Source organism: Thermobia domestica, chromosome 6, assembly GCF_964235325.1.
Source record: "Thermobia domestica chromosome 6, izTheDome1.hap1.1, whole genome shotgun sequence".
In the NCBI taxonomy this organism is placed as follows: Eukaryota; Metazoa; Arthropoda; class Insecta; order Zygentoma; family Lepismatidae; genus Thermobia; species Thermobia domestica.
This window is the reverse complement of record NC_137459.1, coordinates 108,206,172-108,220,053: the sequence shown is the minus strand read 5'-3', so window position 1 is coordinate 108,220,053 and position 13,882 is coordinate 108,206,172. Positions and strand designations below refer to the sequence as shown.

Below are 13,882 nucleotides of genomic sequence, written 5' to 3'. Positions count from 1 at the left end.
AGTGTACGGTGACTTTTTGCGTTTACAAAAAAGGAATTCTCTCTTTTCTTCTGAACAAAACAGCGATTGTGTTTGTTTGGCCTTTCTCTTGTATATAGAAATAAAATGTATGAATGTGTAGTCTTAATTCTGGTTATATATATATTTTCCACCTCCCGTTCTCATGCTAGCTGTTTTCAATATAAAGTATGCACGGTGTACGAACACTTTCTGCGCTCACTGTAGGTATGTTGACAATAAGCGAATGTTATTAGAATATTTGTTGAGATTTATTTTCCTTCACTGCCTTTCGCCTGGTTAAAAAGTAGTTTGCAGTGCTTTGGAGCAGCTGTAGGTGGGAACGCGATAATGTTTGAGACATACCGGCGACTTTTTTGTGTGTGAAAATAAGACCTTTCTCATAAAGTAGTAAATAACTGCAGTAGCAATTGTCTACGTAAATGATAAAGACATATCCAACTACAAGAAATTAATACAGTATATATAGCCTATTCATTATTGTGTTTCTCTTTTAACAGCTACTAGCTAAGGATGGCCAATTCCAGAATTTTTACTTTCCGGAATCCGGAAAGTAAAATCGGAAAAATTCCGGATCTCGGAAAAATTCCGATTTTTTCTAAATTCCGGATTTTTTCCGAATGTCGGAATTTTTCCGAAATCCGGAATTTTTCCGAAATCCGGAATTTTTCTGAATTCCGGAATTTTTCCGAAATCCGGAATTTTTCTGAATTCCGGAATTTTTCCGAAATCCGGAATTTTTCTGAATTCCGGAATTTTTCCGAAATCCGGAATTTTTCTGAATTCCGGATTTTTTCCGAAATCCGGAATTTTTCTGAATTCCGGATTTTTTCCGAAATCCGGAATTTTTCTGAATTCCGGATTTTTTCCGAAATCCGGAATTTTTCTGAATTCCGGATTTTTTTCCGAAATCCGGAATTTTTCTGAATTCCGGATTTTTTCCGAAATCCGGAATTTTTCTGAATTCCGGATTTTTTTCGAAATCCGGAATTTTTCTGAATTCCGGATTTTTTCCGAAATCCGGATTTTTTCCGAAATCCGGATTTTTTCCGAAATCCGGAATTTTTCTGAATTCCGGAATTTTCCCGAAATCCGGAATTTTTCCGAAATTCGGAATTTTTCCGAAATCCGGAAAGTAAATTTTCCGATTCCGGAAAACGAAATTTCCGGAATCCGGATTCCGGAAAATTTTGGCCATCCCTAGTTTATACAATTATTTCAATAAAAGCCGAAATTAATAAAGTTAAACGAAATTTATAGTTCGATGTCCCACAATTATGCTCTTTAGGCTAAAGAAGACAGATTATTAAAGAAAATGAATGATTATTAATAATTCGTACGTTAAGGATGTGGGAGGGAAGGTAAAATCCCAGAGAAAACCAATAGATATGGTGTGAACCATCGCAAACTCGCGAACCCTGAGGTCGAATCAGAAACCTCTCGCTCCAGACTATCACTGACTTATTATGCCGTCTTGTATGAAAATAAGTATTGATGTCGAAAGTACTATTAAACATCAACTGCTTCCGGTTTTGATAGACTATTACTGATGATAGTGGTATGTTCTCTTAAAAGGCAGAATCGATCTTAAAAAAAAAAAAAAAAAAAACACTATGTATTAGTTTTGTTCTGTGGCGACCAACGTTGAAACCGGAAACGGGTTTCCACCACTTCCGGTCTGAATAGTGGGTTAACGAAGGAGATAGGGTCTATTCTTGGGATGCTGAATCAATTGCAAAAAAAAAAAAAAAAAGTTCTCGATATCTCTTGCCATTTTTGCTGTATGGCGACCAACGTAGAAACCAGAAACTGTTGATTCTACCGCTTCTGGAATGAATAGAGGGTTAACAGAGAGGATGACATCTATTCTTACGACGCTGAATCAGTTGCAAGAAACCAATTCTTGATACCTCTTACCGTTTTTGATTTAGCAAATGATTATTAAAATCAGCAGTACTAGTAAATTTCACCCACTTATTATTTTGGTAGAATATTGCGGGTAGTAATGGCATGTTCTATTGAAACGCTGAACCGAATGTAAGAAATTGCTTCTCGCTATCTGTTACTAATGTTGTTCCGTAACCATAAACGTTTAAACCGGAAACGGTTGATTTCTAATACTTCCTGTTTGAATAGAGGGTTAGCGGAAGAGATGCCTGCTCTTCGGTTGACGACTCGATTGCAAAAAAAAAAAAAAAAAAAAAAAAGTTTTTGCTTTATGAAAACTAGTATTGAAACCGGAAGTAATAGTAAATTTGAAGTAATAGTGTACTTGCGGTTTCAATAGTATTGCAGGTAGTCATGATACCTTGAAGCGCTGAATAGTTTGCAAAATACAGCTTCTCGCTATATGGTACCGTTTTCGTTCCACAGCTGAAAATCTTGAAACTGGAAATGTCCCCCCTTCAACCACTTCTGATTTGAATAGAATGTTAACTGCAGATATGGAACCTATTGTTGGGACGCTGAATGGCTTGCGAAAGTCCACTTCTCGATATCTCTTACCGTTTTTGCTCCAATATCTGTTGAGTGACGAGCGAACGGACATATATGTTTTATAAGCATTGCATTATGCATTCCATAGTTTGGAAATCTGAAAATCATGAAGCATTTAACAATTAGTTAAAATGAATTTTGACACTGTACTAATAAATACCTCTAGCAGCAGCAACAATGCTCACAAGGAACGCACATGAACGTGTCATCCGGACATCCGAATGAAACCTAGTCCATTCGATAAACATAACAAAGATATGTTCATGCACAAAAAATTAGGTGCCATGGACAACGGAGTAAGTTCCTGGGGGCCATTAACCCTGCTAGTATAAAGAAAATCGTAGACTCGCAGTGAAGTACTATTGCATCAAAACTGTTCATTGGAAAATCATGATTTATAGTCATTGTCTTCAACATAAAACAAGCTTTCCAGAGGTGCTATGTATTGGGGCCCATAACGTATTTGAACAGGGAAAATTGGGAGAATGTCAAGAAAATTCCCTCCAAAAATCCTTCCCATCAACTTTGCTCCCTCTAGGGTGGCCCGGGGTAAAAGCACACAATCCAAATGTATTTCCAAAAATGCTATAAGAGTTAAGAAATGTGTGTACCAAGTTTCATTTTGATAGACGGAATAGGTATGAAGGGAAAGGTTGTATTCCAATACGCTCTGTACAAACAAAAATGAACCTATGACCTGGCCTATAAAGAGAACATAATACTGTATAAAAAATATAAACGCAGTACTATTTATCCTGATATCAAGAATTGTACCACATTCTCTGTAATATGAACCAAGCGTTTCAATAGTTATCACGTATATTGTTCTGTGACATGTGTAGAAGGAAATAGGGGACAAGTCGCAAAATGTCTTCCAAAATCGCTCTATTGTGAAGTTGTGCGTCCTCTGAAGCGACACCGAAGCCGGTAGGAGTCAGTGTGTGAACTAAAAGACATTTTAAGAAGGGTAAAGTGCACATCCGAGAAATTTAAGATGGGAAGGTTCAAAACTTATGGGACACATTCAGTTCTTCAAAGGGGAATTTCCCTCTCATCCTCTCTGGTAAATTGCACACTGGTAGGAGTACACTATTAAAATATACCTTGAGAAATACTATGAGGTATACGGATAGGAAGAATACCGTATCCTTAAAACAAGGGAAAATATGTAGTATGACATAGTAAGAACGGAATAGAGAACAAAAGGGCATGGGTGGGAGAGTTGGTGGATGACGTCGGTTTATTCCGATACAATTGTAGCACAATTGTCTTTTTTTTTGTTTTGTTTTGTTTTGTTTAAAAAAAAACGCTTTCTTAATTCTACAGAGAATGTGGTACAAATCTTCATGTCAGGATAAATAGTAATGCGTTTTATTTTTTTATATTACGTTCCCTTTATAGGTCAGGTCATAGGTTCAGTTTTGTATGTATAGTGTGTATTGGTATACAACCTTTTCCCTTATACCTATTCTGTCTATGAAAACAAAACTTGGTACAGTCCGCAGCCAAAAACCTGTAACATGAGCATGTAAGTTTATTGTGAAACTATGCCTAACAGCGCAGAGAATCAACATAACGTCTAAATGGCACTAATCATACCAGGAGAAGCCTCGGCATCCTCCCCAGCACACTTATTTTGGAGCAAAAAACTTCATTTCACATTAAACTTACATGCTCATGTTGCAGATTTTTTGCTGCAGACTGTACACTCATTTCTTTTCCCCTTATAGTATTTTTTGAGATACATTTGGATTGTGTGATTTCACCCGATGCAACTCCAAAGGGGGCCAAAGTTGATTGCAGGGATTTCTAGAGATAATTTTCCCGACATTCTCCGAATTGTCCCTGTTCAAGAACGTTATGGGTTCCAATGCATAGCACCTCTGGAAAGCTTTTGTGCTGAAGAGAACTAACTATAAACCATGACTTCCCAATGAACGGTTTTGATGCAATAGCTATTTTACTGCGAGTCTACGATTTTCTTTATATTAACAGGGCTAATGGGCCCTAGGGACTTACTCCTTTGTCCATGGCACCTAACTTTTTGTGCATGAACATATCTTTGTTTATTGAATGGACTAGGTTTGATTCGGATGTCCGGATGACACGTTCATGTCCGTTCCTTGTCAGTACTACATAATGTCCTATGGGCTTACACTATTAAAATTTGCTTTTTTTATTAATAATAATAACATAAAGTTATCGTAATGTCGTGGGCGTTTAGCAAAGTAAATATCAAAGAAAGTTTGAAAACCATTAATCTAGGTCAACGTTTCTCAAACTTACTTCACAAACGGACCACTTTTATTAGTCAGAATGTTCCACGTATTACCCTACTGTTGTCCCATTCGAAAGCAAATTTATCATTTTTAATGTTTGGAGCATATTCCACTATGCCAGTATGCTTATATATATATATATATATATATATATATATATATATATATATATATATATATATATATATATATATATATATAATATAATGTTTGTAAGACCAATATTAAAATACACTTTATTTTATGTTGGTATCTATTATTTGAAATATTATTCCCTTGCATTTTTTTTTCCTTTTTTGGATTAATGTGCCATCTATAAAAACATTACAGGGACATACCTCATCGACTGTTTGTGGCTCTTGGATCACAGTTTGAGAAATGCTTATCTACTTAATACTATTATATACAACGCAATGATAAAAACAATTATATAGATTAGCGTTGAAAATTATTGCACGCTTCAAGTCTAATTTATGTACTGCAAATTCAGTGCAGTACATTTTTTTTTCTGGTTAGTCCAGACATATTATGCTTTACTGGCAAAGCCATCACATTTCAAGCATGAAAACTATGCACAATAGTGATGAGATAAGCGGAACTTGATGTATTTGCTGATTGGCCACATAAAATGTGACACCTCACCCTAGTTGTTGTTCTGTTAAGTACGTATGTAGATAAAGATGCATAGTTATGTGTGTTTGTGAATCAAACAACGGTGCATATGTATATTTTAATTTCTTAGTGTGGCATGGGAATATCGTTAGCTTACGCCCCCCGCTTCTTTTACCTTTCTACTGCTACGTAACCTTGAAATTGTGAGGCGGAACTTAAGAAACTGCAGGTAAGCATCATTGAAAAGATATATTCTGTCTATCTTCTCCCGTTTCCCCTCCACAAACTTACGATCTACAAAGGACGTATGGACAGTCATCAGAACTCGGCAGCACAAAACTGATGATTTCAATGTCTTGTGTATCATTGCAAGTCAACATGGAAAGAACGCTGTTTCTCAAGGTGACTAAATAACCTCATTTGTTTTTGTTACGTAGCCGTACACAGAAGAATTCCCTACACAAAATTTTAAGAAATTAATCACCAAACAATCTCTATAATTGTTTTGTAAAGGGTAGCTCAGTTTTTATTTCTTTGTATTAATTTCCATCTTTGTGGAAAGATGATTTGACAATAAATAAATAAATAAATAAATAAATAAATAAATAAATAAATAAATAATAATAATAATAATAATAATAATAATAAAACACTGTGTGTTTAAATCCCAGGTGAGACGTGAGTGTAGAAATTTTAACCCTCCATCGGGTGCATATGATTTGTAGGATGAAGAGTAAACACTTTTATCTGCCAAATCATCTTATTTTACCACCATCTATGCGATAACTTCATTGCTATGGCTGTGTAGTCTGCAGTAATGAGCATGTAATCTGTGAGGTTATTTGCGCCAGATCGTGTAACTTTTCATTATTTTCCAAAACTAAATTTTCTTGTCAGGAATAGGCTAACTCTTGAGCTCCAGAGCTTGCTAGCACTATCCTCTGTGTGGCTCCTTTTGTGCAAACTATCTGAGAGATCGGTTGGGTCTTAAAGTTTTAAACATTTTATTCAATGATGTGACTCGTAGAATATCTGGACACAGGGCCGTACTGCAACTCAGGGGCCTATCGGGAAAGCACTTTCTAAGGGCCCACTCATATGTACGTACTGCCCCCTCCCCGACAATAAAAGGAGTCCGGGAGTGTCGGGGAGGGGGGCAGTACGGATCAAGGATGCTGAAAAGTCTTAAAATGCATATTAAATTTTAAGGGAGTAATTTCTCCCCTGACTGATCTGACGTAATGCCCAAGCCTCCATTCTCTTGCAACTGTACAATCATCTGCACAAGCTCGATTACTTCATATCTCCCCCTAAAATAACAATGCCGCACATGTGCCATAAATCTTTTATAGGGCTCATGGTGCATATACAAAATCATATATGAGGCATCAGAAATAATTTATACAAATGCAAAACTTCTCCATTATCCTGTATTAACAGCAGAATCGTAAATAAGGAAGTGTGCGAGCGAGATTGGATTTTAAAGAGAAATATAAAATATATTCTTCATCTTCATCGATCAATATTGAGAAATTCAGGGGGCGCGGTGGCTCAGTGGTAGAGCGTTCACCTCTGGTGCTTGGGGTCCCAGGTTAGATCCCAGCCCCCGCCAAGTGAACTTTCTGGTGGACAAACACCGTGCTCGTGGGTTTTCTCGGGGTTCTCCCGTTTCCTCCCACTTTCTTCATTCCACCATTTCACTCATCTCTCATCATCACCGTCTCCTTTAGCCTAACCGGCATAATCGTGGGACGTAAAACTTAAAGATTTCATTTCATTTTCATTATTGAGAAATTCGCAAAGAAGGCTCCTTCTGAATTTCCGTTACATTTCACGAAATATTTTTTATCGTAAGACAATCGAAATTAAAATGCTATTTGTGTGGTCATAGCTATACAGAATAAAATTTGAAAGGTTTACACTTATTATGGGAAATTAATGTTGTCACCCATTTCGAACATTTTAAAGCACATACTTTCTAATGCATTCAAATTTCATTTATTATCGATAGTATGAAACGTTGTAAATAGTTGTAAATTTCTATAACTGTTCTCTAGTTGGATTTGTATATAACAAATGGTAGTTTTGTCGAGTTTAACAAAACTAATATAAGCCTCTTGAAAAAAGCTCTTATTTGTACAAGAATACAAATGATCACTTTTGGCTGTTGCAATGGTCTGTCCAAGCAACTTGATAAAAATTTACGTAGCTTAACGACAAAAGCTGTTTCTCTTGTTAAAAAAAAAGAGCTTGCTGAGGTGAGTGTAGGAGAAAGGAGCGTCGAATTCTACTTCGTGCCGGGCGCCGAAATCTCTAGCTACGGCTCAGATTCACAGGGACCAAGGGAACTCCAAAAATTTTATAAATTACAGAAAACATTTTCACCACAAAAGTCTGAAAAACGTGACATGAGTCAATCCTATATAGTGCAAGGACCCTTTTGAACAAGTTGAGAGAGGGCCTATCATACAAGTTTTGGTGGGGTCCCTTTTATTTCCCGCTCTAGGCCCCCCAATGGTCTTAATCAGGCCCTGTATATCTTCTATACGGAAAACAAGGTGCTGTAAAATGTAAATTATTAATTTCAAGTTATGTCATTATTTGAGATTTCAATTCAGTTTAATACTTCAATATTAGCAAAAGTATAAAGCAGAGTGAGAAATCAGGAACCTTTCAATTACGAAAAATGTGAAAGGATGTTTTCGCAACATCATGGACTGGCAACGTTGGTCTGGGATTAGCTGACTGTATTGCCAGTACTAGACGTGTTATCGTCCTTTGTCCCCTTACTCCCGTATTCAAGGAGTGCGTGACGTGTGCCTTTTTGTTCATATACCGCTACTTACGATACGAGGCGAAGAACTCACTAAAAAATTCACCGTCCAGGGCCTACCGGGAAATTTCCCGGTTTCCCACCTGGCCAGTACGGCCCTGTCTGGACACCACCGGGCACAACTAATCTGTCAGATTAAAGACTTAATTTCAGATAAAAGAATAAGTACTATTCTAGTGGACATTTCATTCTTCAATTTTAGTTTGTAATGTGTAATTTTAATAAACTTAATCGTTTATGCTTTTTCAGTCCACTACAGTAAAATTAGCAAATATTAATCTGACAGATTAGTTGCGCCCAATGATATTACAACTCACATTGCACCCAATGGAGGGTAAAGGAAAATAGTGCAGCTTTAAGTTGTTTCCGCAGTTGATGTGCCAAACTTTTTTTTTTATTTACAGCTTAACTACGCAGAAAAGAAAAAAAAAGAGCAAGAATTTTCGAAAACAAAGGTCTGTGAAATATATATTGATGCGAAAACAGAGAAGCCAATGGGCACCATTGCAGGCCATTGAATAATATACAGATAACAAAATCTAGCGGCCTAAGATAGACTGAATATGTCGGTTGCACAGGAAGTACGGTCAGGGTGCATAGTTCTAGTCGTTGATTGTAAAATTGAAATTATAACATACTTTTTCAGCACCAATGCTGTGTGAAATGTAATCTGTTGGTTAAAGTGGCATTCGAATAATTACTTGGATATGTATCCGAACCAAGTACCTTCACTAGGAATCGAATCCCAGACCGCATGTACAGAAAGCACGCGCGTTAGCCACTTCGTCAGGGAGGGGCACAGGGAGGTGGATAGCAATAATCGCAACTAAATTTACTTGATACACAAAGAATCCGGTGGCGAAGTTTTGTTTCTGCTACAATTAACCTTTGGATGAGTGAGTGAATTAGTTTTTGACACTTTTCACACACAACAGGTATTGTTTTGTCATAAACATGACTGACTATCTGTAGACAATATCTCAGGAACACGGATACCTGTCATATATTATTTCCGGCGTTGAGTGAAGAAAGTTTTATATATAGAGAGAAAATAAAGAAATGTTCCCGTATTTACGATAAATTTAATAACGTAACATAAAATTATCGATGCAACGACATTGCGCAAATTTTTCTAAAGATTAGATCGTTGATAATCTAAGTAATTTATGTCTTATTAACGAGGAGCAGAAAGTGCTGAAATTGCGCAAATTTCCGCCGCGACGTTGCCAACAACAGGATTTAAGGAATTGTGTGAAATTTTGCATCGAAATGAAATGTATAAAGCTATTCCTTTATGAGATATATTTTATTGCATTCTAATATTTACAAAGCAACATACTTATTTACAGAAAATTTCATTTTACAGTTTGAATGCTTGAAATTTAAATCCTACAGCTTTTAAAAATGTCATACGTGCCTTCTCATAGTTTCTCTGCGAATTCCTGAACTCAGCATACTTCCTCATGACAAACTCGCTCCTTTTGACTTCTGCTGGTCTTTGGGCCTTTGAAATTCCTTTTAATATGGACGTTATTTTCATGGCAGTTTCCGTTTGGATCTCTAACAAAGCAGAAATCACCGTATGAATATCAGGAGCAGGGAAGTAAAATTGACTATTATAATAGAACATTAAACATTTTCGTACTGATATTAATTGATGGCCAGTTGCACAGTGGCCACCGGTTACTATTTGCTACCAAAATATTTACCACCCTTTTAGATATTGACCAACACCAATATGACCTCTCTATGACTTACGGTTCCTCAAATAATGCTCCTTAAATCTCTGGAAATCGGCCATTTTTGGCCAATATCATGGGAACGGTAATTCATAGAGAGACGATATTGGTCTTAATCAATACCTAAGAGGATGGTAAACACTTTGGTAGCAATATTAATTGGTGGCCATTGGCCAAACCAGAACTCTTTAAGTTCGTTGAAAACCGCGGCGAGACACAACATTCGACATGCTGCTTTAGAATTCTAACTGCATGTAGGAGGTACACGTAGATATAAGTTGCTGCATCACTCAAGGGGGCGAGCTTTCTTGCCAAGGGGCCCTATTTATCTCTAATACACTGACCACTCATTCTTGTAATAATTTATACGATAATACCTAGGTAATATATAACAAATGTTTCTCACAGCACCTAAGAACAACTAAGACGCAAATGCAAATCTAAGTATCATTTATAGAAAGGTGAAAGGATAGTTATTAAGATATGTGGTAGACACACCTGAAATATGTATACAAGTGCTTGTTTCTGATTGGCCAAAACTGGAAGATATAGACAAATCTTTATTTCTGATTGGTCGAACGTCTGTTCACGATATTTCAAGAGAACTTCTAGAAATATTTATATATATTGTTTATTTTATATATGTTTGTTTTCCTTACAGTATTTCAAAACTATTTGCTTTCAATAACTATATTCTTACAGTTTTAATCTTACAGTTAGATATGATACGGAAAATGAATGACTGGGACACATTCCCCAGTCACCCTCTCTAACGACGCCATTGCACACATATAATATAGATGACTGAAAATGCTATTGTTATCCATTACTTTGTATTTTTTTTTTTTTTTTTTTTTGTTAAAACGACTTGCATTTTGGTGACTGTTTTTATTAGTCGATATACTTATGGTAATGATGGCAACGTTGCACAAGATTTTTTTCGCAATTTCCAATTTTGTTGCCTGCTCATTAAGGCTTTATCTGTGTCAACAGATAAGCGTGGGAAAATTTGCGCAATGTCGGTGCACCCAAAATTATTATATATTTGATATGCTTTTCAATGAAGGCACACCTTTAGACTCAGAAAAGAAAACTAGTGTGCTTGAAGGAGATGGGCTTCAGCAAACCATGTCAGATAATATTTCGTGGCAAGCACACGCCATTAAAAAGAGAAGAAAACCAGATGATTTTCTGCTGAAATTCTCGGGCAGAATGCTAGGTCCTAGGAATCGAACTAGCAACCTTCTTGCTACAGGATGATGAGTTAGTACGAAACATGTGGAAATTCTACCTGCTCTATAGTTTATTATTATTTTAATGCTAATAATACTTTCTCCATGGATACTTTCTTCGTAGTGTGTTCTGTTTGTTTACGCTATAAATAGTGGTTAAACAAAACGTGTTAGACACTCGAACTTACCTGCCATTTGGGTCAGAGATATTTCTTCGTTATCTTTTGTTTGCACACGTATACACTGATTCAGAGTAGTTACTGCTAATCTTCATTCCCATACATATTGGTCATGTGCTAAAATTGTCTTGTTTATTGAGAATATACTCTCAAATACGATCAAAAGTGCTCATAATGTGCTCCACGTGACAAACGCGTGCATCTATCACCTGAAAATATTAACAATCTAACTTGAAGAGGCTTTCGAGCAAAAATTGAAGATAGCAGCGTATTTAGCTTTATCTAATCTCGCGAAATAATTATAATGTCAGTTGAAGCATGCGCTAAAAGAAACCTAATGTTGAGTTTCACTTGTAAGCAACTGTTTCACTTTTTTGGGGGGGGACTTGTCATGCAACTTAAAACAAGGAAGAACGCAGTGCGTTGACGCAGACAGGTCAAAAGCAAAAATAGTTAGTACTCACGTGTAAGTAAATTGAATTCGTTCATGTAAATACAGTGTGGTAGTATCTGAAGGTGAAGGCTACAGAGAGTCTCTCCCTCCTACCGGAAGACAATTCATTCTAGTGACGGTGCATTTTGAAGCGAAACCATTGCAGCCTTGACAGTCGCAGCAATCCTACATCAGTGTACACGCTCGCGGGTCGTTGAAGTGTGAAGGTAAGATGTTTCACAGGTATTCTTATTTAAGATGACCGAGATAGTTTTTTGAATGCAAATAATGATGTTAATTCACATTCTAGATTATTTAGTGATTGTTACCCACTCTTCGTATGTGCAAGATACGAAATTCCACTAGTTTGTCTTGACAAAAGTTTGAAATTTCATCCTAGTCATCCTTTCGTAAAGCACCTGGAAACCCTTGAAGCACTTGTTCTTCAGTCATAATATTATTGTTCTATAGCACTGCAATATAGTAATGACAGATTGGCTTGCAAATAGTTTGTCATATAGTAAATAAATATAACAATTCATTTGTCAGTATTTGACAATGTTAACCACTCTTTTTTAAAAGTGAAATTTTCCTAGTTTTGTAGATCCTATGAATAAACTGGTCGGTGATTTTGTAATTAAGGGGTAAAATTTTTTTGACATGTATTTCGATGTTGTAATAGGATATAAAATTTGAAATTAAGAATAGCCTAACATGTTACGGAATTTAGGAAAGTGAAGAGCAAGGTGACAGCGATTGACAATGTCGCTCCCTTTAAAATTTCACCCTGTTTAAATTGAGAGAATTAGTCTATTGGCAAATGAACTGTAACTAAGTCGTATTCATGAAGAAAATATTACCTACATGAATTGTTTAAATCCAGAAACAAATGCATTAAGTTTATTAAAAAAAAAAGGTTTAAAGACTACAGTAGAACATAATTATTTAGCTATTGAGTATAATTTTTCACTGCATTTAAGTAGAATTAATTATCGGCAAAAAATGTCAGTTGTCATCAAAATAATACCTAATAGACCCACGTGCATCCTGCTATGCAAATGCTACTGCTTCATACATAGTACTACAAGTTCGTTGATAGTGAGACAACTGTCACGCCATGTGACGTAAGCACTCAGGTGATACTCCACATGGAGAAGGGAGGGAGGGAAAACCTGTTGGGCTTGAAGCTTGCCCACAAAAGAATCAAACAAACTGTTGATCATGAGCACTTGATCAGGGTTGAACTACACGAAATTATATCACTAGCATTAGTTTCATTGAGCGTGATTATATGATACGCGGATCATCACTCGTATAATTATCATGACTGAAATACGTTACATTTAATACAATCGCGAAAGGAATGAATTTTCAACAAATTAATACTACGTGAATATACTTTAGAATGTGTATTGTTAAATTCTATAGTTACAGCCTTCATGCAGTGATGAAATAGTGTGTGAAATAATATAGTGGAAGCAAATGGAAGTATGTCTCAAAAACTTAGGCGAACATATGTAGCAAGTTACACACGAAATCCAACAATGAAAAATATAAATTGTCTGACCATGTTTCTACGTGTTACTATAACAAATATATTTGTTTATTTTTAAGCGTTAACTAGACGTATCAAAGAATAGTACATTTACTCAGGGCCGACCTTAAGCCGATTGGACCGATTGCTCCCAATCGGGGGCGTGGGAGACCCGGGTTCAATTCCCGGCGGGAGCTCATGTGGTTCGGATTCCACGTTAATCAGTAGGTCCACGTCTCATATAGCCTCGCTGCTGAAAGGAACGCTAAACTAAAACCAACTCCCAATCGGGCCCCGCGCCTAAGGGGGCCCCGTGCTAGTGCCGTTTACTCTCCATTTTAATATACTCTTCGTTGCCGTTTTAAGAGCATATAGTTTCCCAGTGTCAACTATTTTGCCAATCATCTCTTGCAGTCCATCTTCGGTTCTAACTATAATAACCGTATTATCTGCATACCTGATCTTGTTAGTGATCTGCCCTCCAATATTGAAATCCCCAATTCCCATTAATGCTTCCTTCATTAAAC

The 13,882-nt window shown here is 36.5% G+C and overlaps 1 protein-coding gene across 2 annotated transcripts in view; it reads left to right on the top strand.

The window, feature by feature from the left end:
* The window catches only part of Zw (glucose-6-phosphate 1-dehydrogenase Zw), a 305,974-nt gene that overhangs the window by 183,983 nt on the left and 108,109 nt on the right, over nucleotides 1-13,882 (top strand). The window contains exon 1 of one of the 2 annotated variants that reach the window (XM_081761952.1): nucleotides 11,918-12,048. The exons of the other annotated variant lie outside the window; for it this stretch is intronic. The gene's annotated coding sequence lies outside the window, so the exon portion shown is untranslated. Of the gene's footprint in view, nucleotides 1-11,917; nucleotides 12,049-13,882 lie in introns of those variants that run through there. 2 annotated transcript variants of the gene reach the window in all.